Raw genomic sequence first — 17183 nt, 5'->3', positions numbered from 1 at the left:
TTACGGAAACTAGACCCCTCAAAGAATTTATCGGTGGTTGTGGTGAGCATTTTAACCCCCGACACGCTGGTCAAAATTGAATGCAAAGTAAATGGTGCAGAGTAAAAATTGTGTTTTTATCTCAAAAAAGTCATTTTTGTGCCTCATATACTGTGCCCAACCCATGCCACTTTAGACAAACACCCCAAAAATCATTCTGGGGGTTGTCCTGAGTACGGCAATACCACACATGTGCCAATAATTTACAGGCTGGGCACACGGCAGGGGTCAGGAAGAAAGAAGCACAATTTAGGTTTTCAAGCTTCGTTTTCACTAGATTGGTAATGGGGGGTACCCCCGAGGTACCAGTACAATAGAAACTCCCAAGTAGTGAACCCATTTTGGAAAGGGCACCCCTCAAAGAATGTATGTAGGCTTGTATGATCATTTTAACCCCCAACACGCTGGTCAAAATTGAATGCAAAGTAAATGGTGCAGAGTAAAAATTGTGTTTTTATCTCAAAAAAGTCATTTTTGTGCCTCATATACTGTGCCCAACCCATGCCACTTTAGACAAACACCCCAAAAATCATTCTGGGGGTTGTCCTGAGTACGGCAATACCACACATGTGCCAATAATTTACAGGCTGGGCACACGGCAGGGGTCAGGAAGAAAGAAGCACAATTTAGGTTTTCAAGCTTCGTTTTCACTAGATTGGTAATGGGGGGTACCCCCGAGGTACCAGTACAATAGAAAGCCCAAGTAGTGAACCCATTTTGGAAAGGGCACCCCTCAAAGAATGTATGTAGGCTTGTATGAGTATTTTAACCCCTAAGGTGCTGGCTCAAATGTAATACAAAGTGAGTAGTGCAGAGAAACAGTTGTATTGCAATTTATCAAATATGCCATTGAAGTGACAAAAGTATTTTGCCCAACTCATGCCACTGGGGAAAAACACATCAAAAATCATTCTGCGGGTTACCCCGGTTAGGGCAATACCCCATAGGAGGCAATAATCTGTAGGATGGTGACACGGCAGGGCTCAAAAGGGAATAACTTGTTGGAGCACAGACATTGTACTTTTTTTTTTCTTTTTGGCATCATGAAAGATTTGTAGATGCCAATAGGGGCCAGTACAGTAGAAACCCCTAAGAACTGACCCTATTTTGGAAACTACACCCCTCCATGAATTAATCTAGGGGTATAGTTAGCATTTTAACCCCACAGGTGGACCCCTGAAAAAGTGCAAAATGGATAGTGCATAGTAAAAAATATCTATTATGTCATTTTGTGCCCAGCTGCTGCCATGGGAGACAAACACCCTAAAAATCATGATGCATGTTTTCCCGGGTAAAGCATACGGGACAGTAATCTAGAGGCTGGGCACATGGCAGGGCTTAGAAGGGAAGGTGCGGCATGATGTATAAGCTGTGCGTCAGGGTAACAACAGGGTACTCTAAAAATCCAGGGATGTATGATAAATTCGGAAGCAATCTTTCATACATAACCCTGGTTTTTCTGGGCATGTCTCACAGTGATGAATGGTGTCCTTCCGAATGCCATTTTTGGAGCACACCCTGCACCTCTTTTGTGACCTTCCCTTGCTGGCTGTTTGGGGAACTACTCCTGGAAAGTGCTGCCCTGGTACAATACGTGATGTGGCCTCACTTCCAGATGTGCTAGCACTCCCCCCTTCCTGGTCTCCAAAAAGAAAGTACTTTATTACCATCTCTTGAAATTCCAGGAAAGTTCCCCTCTGGCCGGCATATCGATGCAGCACATAAGCATTATACAATGCCATCTGCATGATGTGCACGGCCAGCTTCTTGTACCACACCCTCGACTTCCGCATGGCATTGTACGGCTGAAGCACCTGGTCAGACAAGTCCACCCCTCCCATGTATTTGTTATAATCTAAAATACAGTCTGGCTTGGGGGCTTCTGCACTGGCACCTCGTACTGGGACAGGGGTGGTGGTGTGCTCATGTATTGTGGTTAATACAAGGACCTCTCTCTTGTCCTTGTACTTAACACACAATACAGAGTCGCTGCATAGTGCCCTGCTTTCGTGCCTTTTAAGTTTTTGCCCAAGCAGCGACTTAGGGAGACCTCTCTGATTTCTGCGTACAGTGCCGCATGCCGCAGTATTTCTGGAAGTGAGGCACTTGAACAGGGTGGTGCTGGTGTAGAAATTGTCCAGGTAGAGGTGGTAGCCCTGGTCCAGCAGTGGGTGCACTAAATCCCACACTATCTTCCCTGTAACACCCAGGAAGGGGGGGCATTCTGGGGGCACTATAGAGGAGTCCTTCCCTTCATATACCCTGAACTTGTATGTGTACCCTGATGAACTTTCGCACAGCTTATACATTTTCACACCATATCTTGCCCTCTTATTGGGCAGGTACTGGCGGAATTGAAGTCTCCCTTTGAATTGTACTAGGGACTTGTCTATGCTTACATGTTTGGCGGGAGTATATGCCTGGGCAAACTTGGCACTAAAATGATCTAATATGGGCCTGACCTTAAATAACCGATCATAACTGGGGTCACCTCTGGGTGGGCACTGTGTGTTGTCAGTGTAGTGCAAAAACTTATGGATGGCTTCAAAGCGCATCCTGCTCATTGCCATGCGGAACATGGGGGTGTGGTACAGTATATCTGTGCTCCAGTAGTCCCTGATTGAAGGCTTCTTTACTATCCCCATAAGGAGTATTATGCCCCAATACTTGTACATCTCTGCTGCAGTGACAGGGGTCCACCTGTAGGGTTGTGCATAAAAGGACGTGGGGTTTTGGGCAATATGTTGTGCAGCGTAGAGATTTGTCTGAAATATAATAATATTTAGCAGCTCCTCATCAAAAAAAAACTTAAAAAAGTCTACAGCTCTGAGCCCTGTCGTGTCAAAGTTAATGCCAGGATGGCCCAAAAAGTCAGGGACCTGAGGGGTATAATTATCTGGGGCTACCCATGTGGGGTCAGTGGAAGCCCCAGACGCTTCTCCTGCAGAAGTCCCAGAAACTTCTCCTGCAGAAGTCCCAGGCACTTCTCCTGCAGAAGTCCCAGGCACTTCTCCTGCAGAAGTCCCAGGCACTTCTCCTGCAGAAGTCCCAGGCACTTCAATTGCAGAAGTCCCTGGAACCCTACGGCGCCTTCTTGGGGGTCCTTCCAGGTCACTGGAAGATGAGCAGGAGGATGATGATAGGTAAAAGGGACCATCATCCCCACTAGCTGACTCGGTGTCAGAGGCAAGCATGTTATATGCCTCCAACACGGTGTACGTCTTCTGAGACATTGCACACAAAAAAAAATAGAGAACAAGAAAAATTAGATAATGTGCACCAAACTACACGGATAAACCGTCTAGCAGGCACACAAAAAAAAAATATAATGCACACCAAACTACACGGACAAGCCGCACAGATGGCACACACAAAAAATAATGTGCACTAAACTACACGGACAAGCCGCACAGATAGCACACAAAAAAAAAAAGATAATGCGCACCAAACTACACGGACAAGCCGCACAGATGGCACACAAAAAAAATAATGTGCACTAAACTACACGGACAAGCCGCACAGATAGCACACAAAAAAAAAAGATAATGCACACCAAACCACACGGACCAGCCGCACAGATGGCACACAAAAAATAATGCGCACTAAACTACACGGACAAGCCGCACAGATAGCACACAAAAAAAATAATGCGCACTAAACTACACGGACAAGCCGCACAGATAGCACACAAAAAAAATAATGCGCACTAAACTACACGGACAAGCCGCACAGATAGCACACAAAAAAAAAGGTAATGCACACCAAACTACACGGACAAGCCGCACAGATGGCACACACAAAAAATAATGCGCACTAAACTACACGGACAAGCCGCACAGATAGCACACAAAAAAAATAATGTGCACTAAACTACACGGACAAGCCGCACAGATAGCACACAAAAAAAAAGGTAATGCACACCAAACTACACGGACAAGCCGCACAGATGGCACACACAAAAAATAATGCGCACTAAACTACACGGACAAGCCGCACAGATAGCACACAAAAAAAATAATGCGCACTAAACTACACGGACAAGCCGCACAGATAGCACACAAAAAAAAAAAGATAATGCACACCAAGCCACACGGACCAGCCGCACAGATGGCACACACAAAAAGTAGCTATGTACGGGTACACCTACGGCGTTCTGGAAAAAAATATTACCAGGCACCGAAAAAAAACCTATGTGCACCGCGCAAAAAGGCGCTACAAATGCACCTAGCTTGCCCTAAGACAAACTAACTACCGCTAAGATTGCTAAAGATTCTGTGCAGCGCTATTCACACGGCGCACTGAAAAGTGCGTCCAGTGCAGAACAACGCTAACACAGCGCACTGAAAAGTGCGTTTGGGTTCAGAAGGGACAGACAGGGAAAAACGGAAGACACGTGGGATCACACAAGGCGATCACACAGGGAACACACAGGACACAGGAAAAAACAGATAGGATGGGAATTTGTAGGGAACAATAGGGATCAGATAAGGATCAGAACACTATTTATAGTGTAAAAGTGTATTTTGGTGCACACAGTAACGCTCTCTCCTCTCTCCAGCGATACCAAACCAAAATGGTGCCGCTGGAGGAAGAGGAAAGTGCTAAAAGCACGTTTTTTAGCCTAAAATCGCTGTAATTGGCCAGTCAGGTTTGACTGGCCAATCACGGCAATCGGCGGGCGGGACCAATTTGATTGGTCGGGTGACGGAGACAGGAACTCCTCCTGCCTCTGTCACCCAAATTTCAGCCCGATGTCACCACGTCTCGCGACGTGGTGACAATTCTAAAATAGTATGCGCTCGCGCAGTAGCTGTACTGCGCTGAGCGCCAATAGTGGGAAGCTGCGCAGTACAGCTACGGCGCGGAGCGCTAAGGGGTTAAAAAAGACATCTAAAAACAAACACAAATACAGACAGTGTGGGAAAACTGGAAGGGTACACAATATATACGCTGTTGTTGGCCTAAAAGTGCCCAGGCCAATGTAACAGGTACTATACACTCACCGGCCACTTTATTAGGTACCCCATGCTAGTAACGGGTTAGACCCCCTTTTGCCTTCAGAACTGCCTCAATTCTTTGTGGCATAGATTCAACAAGGTGCTGGAAGCATTCCTCAGAGATTTTGGGCCATATTGACATGATGGCATCACACAGTTGCCGCAGATTTGTCGGCTGCACATCCATGATGCGAATCTCCCGTTCCACCATATCCCAAAGATGCTCTACTGGATTGAGATCTGGTGACTGTGGAGGCCATTTGAGTACAGTGAACTCATTGTCATGTTCAAGAAACCAGTCTGAGATGATTCCAGCTTTATGACATGGCGCATTATCCTGCTGAAAGTAGCCATCAGATGTTGGGTACATTGTGGTCATAAAGGGATGGACATGGTCAGCAACAATACTCAGGTAGGCTGTGGCGTTGCAACGATGCTCAATTGGTACCAAGGGGCCCAAAGAGTGCCAAGAAAATATTCCCCACACCATGACGACACCACCACCAGCCTGAACCGTTGATACAAGGCAGGATGGATCCATGCTTTCATGTTGTTGACGCCAAATTCTGACCCTACCATCCGAATGTCGCAGCAGAAATCGAGACTCGTCAGACCAGGCAACATTTTTCCAATCTTCTACTGTCCAATTTCCATGAGCTTGTGCAAATTGTAGCCTCAGTTTCCTGTTCTTAGCTGAAAGGAGTAGCACCCGGTGTGGTCTTCTGCTGCTGTAGCCCATCTGCCTCAAAGTTCGACGTACTGTGCGTTCAGAGATGCTCTTCTGCCTACCTTGGTTGTAACGGGTGGCGATTTGAGTCACTGTTGTCTTTCTATCAGCTTGAACCAGTCTGCCCATTCTCCTCTGACCTCTGGCATCAACAAGGCATTTCCGCCCACAGAACTGGATGTTTTTTCTTTTTCGGACCATTCTCTGTAAACCCTAGAGATGGTTGTGCGTGAAAATCCCAGTAGATCAGCAGTTTCTGAAATACTCAGACCAGCCCTTCTGGCACAAACAACCATGCCACGTTCAAAGGCACTCAAATCACCTTTCTTCCCCATACTGATGCTCGGTTTGAACTGCAGGAGATTGTCTTGACCATGTCTACATGCCTAAATGCACTGAGTTGCCGCCATGTGATTGGCTGATTAGAAATTAAAGGTGTATTCCGGGAATATGAACGTCTGGCACAAAATCCCATGATGATATAAATAAATGAGTACAACAATACTCAATGCCATTAGTCACAAAACGGAGCTTAAATAGTTTGATTTTATGATTTAGAAAATTTATGCCCTCTCTAAAGTAGGATGCACTGCAACCAACCGACTACAGCCAAACCTAGTGGTGATCACATTGTGTCCTGTGTCTGCTCCGCAACGGACCACGCGGAGGAAATTAACGGACTGATTAAAGGGCCAGTAGCATTTTAATACTTCATTACAGTCTATGTCAGCAGCATTTTCTGCTAAGCGGAGCAAAATTTTAAATAACAACTAATTACACATTAGCTTATATTTTGAGTACCCATTTGTATATAAATTATGCTGATTCCTGGAATACCCCTTTAAGTGTTAACGAGCAGTTGGACAGGTGTACCTAATAAAGTGGCCGGTGAGTGTAGTGTGACTTTAAACCAGTTGGAGATACTTGTATTGTACAATGTACTTAAACATATTCAAACACATATCACAGCCACAGAAATACTAACCCGCCATGAAAACCCTGCCAGTACACACTGTCCGACACCCCAACGCACGTTTTGCGCCCTGCTTCGTGACACACCCCCTGCCAGTGATCAGAAGGTTGTACAGTCCTAAAAATAGCATTGAAAACTTCATCAAAAGTTGCAAAAAATTACATCACCCACAGCGCCAACACCAAGTATGAAAAGCTTATTAGTGCCAGAAGATGGCAAAATGTAAAAAAAAATTTTGTACAGGAGGTTTTAATTTTTGTAAATGTATGAAAACATTATAAAACCTATACAAATATGTTATCGCCATGATTACACCGACCAAAAGAATAAAGTAGACATGTCATTTGGGGCACACAGTGAAAGCTGTAAAATCCAAGCCCACACGAAAACGCAGCAAATGCGTTTTTTCACCAATTTCACTGCATTTAGAATTTTTTTTCCCGCTTCCCAGCACATGGCATGAAATAATAAATACCGTCACTATGAGGTGCAATTTGTTACAGATTATAGATTTTTGATTGTGGGGAGTGAAAAATGTAAATTAAAAAGAAAAAAAGAGCCAGATCTTTAAAGGGTTAAGGTAGATCCGGTGGCAGGTTCCTCTAATGTATAGTAGTATAGCCCTTTTTATTGCTTATTCTTTCGTGGCCCAGATTTTTAATACATTTTAATTCCCCACATATGCAAATTTCCTAAAGAGGCTACTGGGGCATGGAGTAGCTGAGGCTACACGGAGCCGCTACTCCACGACCCAGTAGACTCTTGTGTTCTGCCTACCAATGCATCTTCAGCGCGCAGCTCCTGGTAGCTGCGCGCACTCATCTGCAATGCTGGGTTCTTCAGATGCATAGAAGCTCCGGCTTCAGAGCCGATACTGCGCAGCCAGCAGCCTGTGTTCTACACATGCGTACCTCAGCTCCAGCTACTCCAAGCCCCAGTAGCCTCTTTAGGAAATTGGCATATTGGGGGAATTAAAATGTATAAGGTTCTGGGCCATGAAGAATGAGCCCTAAAAAGGGCTATACATTAGAGGAACCTGCCACCGATCTACCTTAATAGGTAGATCTGCGTTTGTAGGTTTCTTTTAAAAAAACATGTATCTACTATACATACATATACCGTATATACTGGAGTATATGCCGACCCGAGTATAAGCTGAGGCCCCTAATTTTACCACCAAAAACTGGGAAAACTTATTGATTCGAGTATAAGCGTGGGAAATGCATTGGTCACAGACCCCACGTGTATATAGCCAGCCAGCCCCCGGTAGTATACAGCTAGCCCAGCCTCCCCCCAGTAGTATACAGCCAGCCCAGCTTGCCCCCAGTAGTATACAGCCAGCCCACCTTGCCCCCAGTAGTATACAGCCAGCCCATCTTGCCCCCAGTAGAATACAGCCAGCCCATCTTGCCCCCAGTAGTATACAGCCAGCCCAGCCTGCTCCCAGTAGTATACAGCCAGCCCAGCTTGCCCCCAGTAGTATACAGCCAGCCCATCTTGCCCCCAGTAGTATACAGCCTGCCCCCAGTAGTATACAGCCTGCCCCCAGTAGTATACTGCCTGTCCCCAGTAGTATACAGCCTGTCCCCAGTAGTATACAGCCTGTCCCCAGTAGTACACAGCTTGCCCCCAGTAGTACACAGCTTGCCCCCAGTAGTACACAGCCTGCCCCCATGTAGTGTACAGCCAGCCCCATGTAGTATACAGCCAGACCCCAGTAGTATACAGCATGCCCTCAGTAGTATACAGCTTGCCCCCAGTAGTATACAGCCAGTCCCCAGTAGTATACAGCCACCTCAGGCTGCTCCCAGTAGTATACAGCTTGCCCCCAGTAGTATATAGCCTGCCCCCAGTAGTATACAGCCACCTCAGCCTGCCCCCAGTAGTATACAGCTTGCCCCCAGTAGTATATAGCCTGCCCCCAGAAGTATACAGCAACCCAGCCTGCCCCGTGTAGTATACAGCCCAGCCTAGCCTGCCCCCAGTAGTACACAGCACCCCAGCCTGCCCCGTGTAGTATACAGCCCAGCCTGCCCCCAGTAGTATACAGCCTGCCCCGTGTAGTATACAGCCACCCCAGCATTAAAAAAAAAAAAAATTATATACTCACCCTCCGGTGGCCCCCATGTGCAGCGCTGCTCCCCCGATGTCCGCGCTTCTTCTTTCTTCTGCCGGGCACCGCCATTGCTCTCTCCCGGCCGGCGCCTAGTATGACGCGCCGCTGCTGATGTCTTGCTAGGCGCCGCCCGGGAGAAAATCAATGGCGGAGCCGAGCAGAAGAAAGAAGACGGGCACAGAAGCCTGAAGACGAGCCGCGCGGACATCGGGGGAGCAGCGCTGAGCATCGGGGCCACTGGAGGGTGAGTATATAAGTTTTTTTTTTTTAAGTCATTTTTACTGACTGACTGCTGTATTGACTCGTGTATAAGCCGAGGGGACGTTTTTCAGCACATTTTTTGTGCTGAAAAACTCGGCTTATACACAAGTATATACGGTGATACATACTCACATACACATACATACCGGTAGTACAACTAGCCTCACATACTATATACTCATAATTATAAATACACAAATATCTATTACACATAATTACTCACACATGCAGTACATACAAACATGATTTATATGTACATATTTATACAGCATCCATTGCTGAACATACATAATGTATATACATTACTGAACATATACATCTTACATACACACATTTTCACACATGCAGTACAAGTCACATATGCTATACTACATACACTCACCGGCCACTTTATTAGGTACACCTGTCCAACTGCTATTTAACACTTAATTTCTAATCAGCCAATCACATGGCAGCAACTCAGTGCATTTAGGCATGTAGACATGGTCAAGACAATCTCCTGCAGTTTAAACCGAGCATCAGTATGGGGAAGAAAGGTGATTTGAGTGCCTTTGAACGTGGCATGGTTGTTGGTGCCAGAAGGGCTGGTGTGAGTATTTTAGAAACTGAACCGGGAAGTATAGAAAGGAGCCAGCACCAGACTGTCAGTCAAGTACTGGGGGGTGTGGCTGTGCCTCCCACTCATGAATAAATTGGACAGCTGAATATGATAATGACTCATTGGACCTCTCTCTGGTCACCCGACCCTAAGGGTGATGTCACACATGGCGTTTTTAGGCTGTTTTTGGGCCGTTTTCAGTTAGTGCGTTTTCAGATCATTAAAAAACCGCATCCGTTTTTAAAAATGCATCAGTTTTTTGAAAACGCATGCGTTTTTGTCCGGTATTCCGAATTTGCGTAATTAAAAACAGACAAAAACGCATGAGTTTAAAAAAAAAAACGGTGATGGCACACATGGCCTTTTTGGTCCGTTTTTAAGCAGTCCGTTAAAAAACGCATGCGTTTTTGACAGGTTTTACCAATTATCTTAATTAAAACTGATCAAAAACGCATCCGTAACTACAGACTTAGGCTGTGGTCACGCATGGCGTTTTCAACCCGTTTTTGATCCGTTTTTAAGCAGTCTGTTAAAAACCACATGCGTTAAAAAAAGGCATCCATTTTTGACCAGTTTTAATTAAGATAATTGGTAAAACCTGTCAAAAACTGATGCGTTTTTTTTCTTTTGTATTCTTTTGATGGAATACAGCGGTGTGCACCATATATTCCTATGGAGAGGGGCGGGGGTGAGTAGAGCTCTCCCCCTCTTTCTCTCCCCAAAACTACCGTGTGCTTGCCGTGCTACGGTATGGCGGGCAACGGCAGTGTGCATGAAGCCTAAAGCAAGCATTTCAACTGGAGCTCACAGTGAAAGCTGTAAAAACTAGCACACTGGAAAATGGCTGCTTAAGCACAGAAAACTCGTTGTAACAATTTTCTTGTAAAAATAGATGTCTATTAACACTATATAGGAGTTGTATATTTGTACTTATAAAAACACTGTATATACTCGAGTATAAGCCGAGACCCCTAATTTTACCACCAAAAACTGGGAAAAACTATTGACTCGAGTATAAGCCGAGGGTGGGAAATACATTGGTCACAGCCCCCCCCAGTATATAGCAAGCAATCCCCCAGTAGTATATAGTCAGCCAGCTCCCAGTAGTATACAGCCTGCCAGCCCCTAGTAGTATACAGCCACCAGCCCCCTGTAGTATACAACCATCCAGCCCCCAGTAGTATACAGCCAGCCCACAGCAGTATACAGCCTGCCAGCCCCCATGTAGTTTACATCCTGCCAGCCCCCATGTAGTTTACAGCCTGCCAGCCCCCATGTAGTATACAGCCTGCCAGCCCCCATGTAGTTTACATCCTGCCAGCCCCCATGTAGTATACAGCCTGCCAGCCCCCATGTAGTTTACAGCCTGCCAGCCCCCAGTAGTATACAGCCTGCCAGCCCCTGGTAGTATACAGCCAGCCTGCCCCCATGTAGTATACAGCCTGCCAGCCCCTGGTAGTATACAGCCTGCCAGCCCCCATGTAGTTTACATCCTGCCAGCCCCCATGTAGTATACAGCCTGCCAGCCCCCATGTAGTTTACAGCCTGCCAGCCCCCAGTAGTATACAGTCTGCCAGCCCCTGTTAGTATACAGCCAGCCTGCCCCCATGTAGTATACAGTCTGCCAGCCCCCAGTAGTATACAGCCTGCCAGCCCCCATGTAGTATACAGTCTACCAACCCCCATGTAGTATACAGCCTACCAACCCCCATGTAGTATACAGCCTGCCAGCCCCCATGTAGTATACAGCCTGCCAGCCCCCATGTAGTTTACAGCCTGCCAGCCCCCAGTAGTATACAGCCTGCCAGCCCCCATGTAGTATACAGTCTACCAACCCCCATGTAGTATACAGCCTACCAACCCCCATGTAGTATACAGCCTGCCAGCCCCCATGTAGTATACAGTCTGCCAGCCCCCAGTAGTATACAGCCTGCCAGCCCCCATGTAGTATACAGCCTACCAGCCCCCATGTAGTATACAGCCTACCAACCCCCATGTAGTATACAGCCTGCCAGCCCCCATGTAGTATACAGCCTGCCAGCCCCCATGTAGTATACAGTCTGCCAGCCCCAAGTAGTATACAGTCTGCCAGCCCCCAGTAGTATACAGTATGCCAGACCCCATGTAGTATGCAGCCTACCAGCCCCCAGCAGGGTTATCTTTTTTCGGAGATGAGTGACTTTTAGAGGCTCCATGGGGAGTGTCACTTCAGATGCCCATATATTGGGCTATATGGACCAGTGGTTTAGTATCCCAAATCGCCCGGATCAGAAAGCTTTTCGGAAATCAAATATTTTCACACTAACTGCTCAGGAACTTTGGGGGCTAGAGAAATATTTTCAACTGCAACAGAATCAGTAGAACTATCTCTACTGTTAAAAGATGCATAGGGTGTGGGTTGGTGAAGGTCATGAAAGGTCTTCATTGAGTCTTACCCTGTTGCCAATAAAATTCTGTGATCCTGAACAACTCCTGTTTGAATTCAAAATGTCATCCATGGACAGGTGAATGCTGGACCAATTACAGTGCAACAGGGGCTTCAACGGCAGTAGTAAGGGACCTAAAATTGGTTAACTTGTTTTTTAGATATACAATAAAAAAGGACTTGTGGGTTTCCCAAATCTCCCTGATAGCTCTACTTTTTGGCAGAACAGAAACACAGGCCAGATTGTCTATCCTGCCCAAATGTTAGTGTTAACTTAGACAAGTGGGTTGTAAATGCACGTAATTGGTCCCCAGTGCCCAATTTACAGCTGTGCCAAAGAGTGTTTATGGTGCATGTGTTTTATAATTTTGTCTTATACTATGTTGACAGAAACCTAGGACCTGTATTCAGTGACCTGAACCGTCTCTCCTCCTCAAGATTTTCAGCTTTATCATCAGTCTTGGTATAAGCTGACCCGAGTATAAGCCAAGGTACCTCATTTTAACACAAAAAACTGGAAAACATATTGACTCGAGTATAAGCCTAGGGTGGGAAATGCATTGGTCACAGCCTCCAGCCAGTACATAGCTAACCAGTCCCATACCCCCCAGTATATAACTAGCCAGCCCATGTCCCTCAGTATATAGCAAGCCAGCCCCCTGCCCCCTAGTATATAGCCTGCCAGCCCCTTACCCCCTAGTATATAGCCTGCCAGCCCCCTTACCCCCTAGTATATAGCCTTCCAGCCCCTGCCCCCTATTATATGGCTAACCAGCCTATACCCCCAGTATATAGTCAACTAGCCCATGCCCCCCCCCGTATATAGCCATCCCCCTGCCCCCAGTATATAACCAGCCAGCCCCCTACCACCATGTAGCTTGACAAGCCAATGCTCCCTAGTATATAGCCAGCTGCTCCTGCCCCTCAGTATATAGCCTGCTAGCCAATGCCCCTTAGTATATAGCTAACCCATGTCCCCTAGTATATTGTTAGCCAGCACATGCCCCCTAGTATATAGCTTGCCAGCCCCTTGCCCCCTAGTATATAGCCCGCCAGCCCACGCTCCCCAGTATATAGCTAGCCAGCCTGCCCATGCCCCTGCAACTAGTATGCAAAGCCTATAAAAAAAATAACTCTGTATTCACCTTTCCAACGCCCCTTGCAGATCCTCTTCTTTTTCCGGTGCTCCGTGTTTAGGACCTCGTGTGCTGCCGTCTGACACAACATGAAGTCAGTCATGGTTGCCAACATCATTGTGTGCGCACAGCAAGCGGCTGACTTCATCATGTGGATGCTGACATCACGCAGGGACCCGCAGCCAGAGCAACAGAAGCAAGAAGATGACCTGCGGGGGGCATCGGAAAGATGAGTAGAGAGTTAATTTTTTTATAGACTTCTATAGTAAAAGTATAATATTTTTTGTGCTAAAAAACTCGGCTTGTACTTCAGTATATGTTCTTCCCAGAGAAGTCTTATAATAAATTTCTACCAGACCCTCCCTGCCATACATTTTTGGTGAAAGCAGAAATAACAGCCCAGAAGAATTGTACATAGAAATTTATTTCACAAGAAATTTACATCTGATTTACTGTCACCTTTGAAATATTCAAATGACTATGATACATAAAATGTAAAATTACAAAAATGAACAGTAACAGAGAAGTAGATAAAAAGGTCCAACCAAACTGATCATTATGTGCATCAGAAGTAGTGTGACTAATATCAAATGTAGCACGTACTCCTGGATGAAATACTTGGCATTGAGCTTAAAATGTTAGAACTTAAAATATGTAAGACTTCATAACCACTTTATGGCTCCAGATGTTCTAAACTTTTGATAAAATTGCATAAATTAGTAGTTCAGGTGATCATAGTTTGCAATATACTTTATTAAAGGACATCTACCATCAGTTCAACTGATGGTAGATTTTCAGCATGATGTGCTCATTTCTAGCATATTTTCAGCTAGAACGATTTTTAAAAATGAGCCAGAGGCACTCATGCTGGCGTCGTTTGAGCGCCTATGGCATCACTGGACTGTTACCCCTACTGTAACATTACCTCCTGCTCCCTACATCATTGCCCGGCTCCCAGCTCCTCGTCCTGGACCAGGAGGTAGTGTTACAGGGGAGAGGGGAAGGGGTAGCATGCTTTATATCGTAGGTTATAGAAAGGGAAATGTAGTTCTGTGTTTACGCCATAACTCCCTATACCTTGTTGTGTTGTGGTAATTCAAAACAATGAAATCGCATGGATTTCCCCGGGCTGGTTCCAGGGTGCTGCTCTCTGTATGTAGCCCAATTCGACTAAAGGTCCAATGATAAATAGTAGGCTTTAAAAGAAGAAAGTACTCCACAACTATGGTACTGTCCATTAAAATTGTTTAACTTCAAATTAAAATTCTGGCTTGGCAAGACATGTATCTAAAGGAAGAGCCATAATTTTATGGCAAAATGGTTTTAATAAACAGCAGCATCGTCAGGGAGTACCATATACACACACCATATAAGCTGACCCGAGTATAAGCCGAGACACCTAATTTTACCACCAGAAACCGGGAAAACCTATTGACTCGAGTATAAGCCGAGGGTGGGAAATGCATTGGTCACAGCCTCGAAGTATATAGCCATCTTAGGCTGTCTGCAGATTTGTTGTATGAAAAAGATTTTCCCCTTGTGATCTGCAGCAGTTAATTTAATTGCTAGAGATCATGGTGCAGAAAGCAACTATTGCAATTGTTTTCCAACCCCTGCAGGAACAATAAAACGCATCAGGAACCAGACTATTTCTGGAGGTTTCTGATGCCTGCTGAATTACCGGAAGTGAATTCTGTAACCATTACGCTACGTTTACATATAGCCTTATAATGCTATCTCTGACAGGTCCAAGATTGAACTTCGGACTGTACCAGAATGGATTTTCAAATATTAATTAAATGACGCAGACAATTTTTACATAGTTAGGCCTCATGCACACAATTGTGCGGCCAACTCACAGCCCCCATTTAATTCTGTTGTGTGTGTGACTGTGCCGAGCAGTCACATTCCGCATTTCCTATCATCAGCAGCGGAGCAGTGCCAAAGCCGATGTCCACTGGCGGAAACGGGCTGCAAATAAGGCCTGTAAGGTTAGGGTTGTGTTGGTTATGTGAAAGGTTTTATGAGCTTAGTTTTATGCAATGAAATCACAATGATAAACTTGTAGATGCAAGCTTTAGTAACATGTGAATGTCATGGCACTGAATTTGTAATGGAGCTTTCCTGTCATATATAATAAACCTACACTGCAAACAAAATATACATTTGGATTCAACATATGACTGAGAAACTATTCTGGATATATCTTGCGATAATACTAATTCTGTAAAGAGGCTAAGCCTGGTATTAAATAGACCCAGAAGAAATCCATATTGAATTAAAACTGACAAATTGCACAAAGTAGTATGTGGAATGACATTGGCAGTACTTGCTCCATGACGATTACCAACAACAGCCGTCCCTTCATAAATCACTGCGTTTTCTCAGCTGCTGAAGCATGGAGGAGGACACTTTAACCCCTTATCACAGACACTAGTTTTCAGCTCAATGACCAGACTCGATTTTTCAAATCTGACATGTCTCATGATAATTGGTTATAACTTCGGAACGCTTTAACATATCCCGGTGATTTTGAGAATGTTTTCTCGTGATACATTGTACTTCATGTTAGTTATAAAATGTAAGTGATAAGTTTTGCGATTCGTTCAGAAAAAAAGTGAAAATTTGGCAAAAGTTTGTAAAAATTCTTCATTTTCCAAGTTTGAAATGTTCTGCTTTCCAGACAGGAAGTAAAACTACCCAAAAAGCTTGATAATTAACATTTACGGAATGTCTGCTTTATGTTGGGATGATATTTTATGCATCCTCTCACTTTTCTAGGATGTTATGAGGTGGAGAACTTTAGGTGCGATTTTTCTCATTTTCATGAAAATTGGCAAAACTCACATTTTGAGGGACAACTCAGCTTTCAAGTGACTTTGAAAGGCCTAAATAATAGTAAAACCACATAAATTACCCCACTATAGAAACTTCACCCCTCAACATATGTAAAACAACTTCTTTTAAGTCCATTAACACTTTAAGTGTTTCACATGGGTTAAAACAATATGGACCTGCGATTTAGAGACTATGGAATTTTTTTGGAAAATACATTCATTTAGGCCAAACTGACAGTTTCAGAATAAATTAAATGATGAAACGCACTGCAACGTTTGATGCCCAATTCCTCTCGAGTGTACTGATACCCCATATGTGGTGGTAAACTGCTGTATGGGCGCACGGCCAAGTATAGAATGAATGGAGGCGCCATTCACAGCAGATTTGTATTGTCACATTGTACTATAAATTTTATTTTTTTGGGTAATGCAAACATATGAGGGCTTATTATGTACGGGATGAGATACAATGTATAGATAATTCATTTTGGGGGTCTATAGCTTATTCATGAGATTTTATTAACTATTTCAAGGGGGACACAAACAAAATCATCAATTTTTATTTTGGATTTTTAGCACTCCCCCCCCCCCCCTCTCACTGTAACATAAAAATAATATTTTATCTTTATTCTCTGGTTCACTACGATTACGGTGATACCTCATTTATATAGTTTTTCTTATCTTTGCTCAATTTTCCTGAGCAAAACCAATATTGGAGAATATCGCATTGTTTTTACTATTGACAACTTTTTAGGGCCATAACTTCTGTATTTTTCTGTTGTCAGACCTCGTTGAGGGCTTATTTTTATATTAGGGAACGTAACTTTTTTTGATCACTTTTTAGAACATTTTTTGTGACGGTGTTTGATGAAAAATTGTATAATACGGGAAGTTTTTCGATTTTTTTTTTTACGTCGTTCACCGAGCGGGTTCAAGATTGATTTAGATTTATTGTACAGATTGATACGGTCGCGGTGATACCAAATTTGTACGTGTTTTTGTGTTTTATATACTTTATTTGCATTTTATGTGTAACTGGGGAGATTATGGGACTTTTATTTTATTTATTTATTT

The 17183-nt window shown here is 44.5% G+C and overlaps 2 protein-coding genes across 6 annotated transcripts in view; one reads left to right on the top strand and one right to left on the bottom strand.

Annotated features, from left to right (window-relative positions):
- The window catches only part of FAM217B (family with sequence similarity 217 member B), a 39812-nt gene that overhangs the window by 3555 nt on the left and 19074 nt on the right, over window positions 1–17183 (top strand). For 3 of the 5 annotated variants that reach the window (XR_011847745.1, XM_072111000.1, XM_072111001.1), the window contains exon 2: window positions 12527–12627. The exons of the other annotated variants lie outside the window; for them this stretch is intronic. The gene's annotated coding sequence lies outside the window, so the exon portion shown is untranslated. The remainder of the gene's footprint in view (window positions 1–12526; window positions 12628–17183) is intronic. 5 annotated transcript variants of the gene reach the window in all.
- The window catches only part of SYCP2 (synaptonemal complex protein 2), a 152008-nt gene that overhangs the window by 130107 nt on the left and 4718 nt on the right, over window positions 1–17183 (bottom strand). The window lies entirely within an intron of this gene.

This window comes from Engystomops pustulosus, chromosome 6, assembly GCF_040894005.1.
Source record: "Engystomops pustulosus chromosome 6, aEngPut4.maternal, whole genome shotgun sequence".
Lineage (NCBI taxonomy): Eukaryota > Metazoa > Chordata > Amphibia > Anura > Leptodactylidae > Engystomops > Engystomops pustulosus.
Note: the sequence above shows the minus strand (reverse complement) of the source record. Positions and strands in the feature narration are given on the sequence as shown.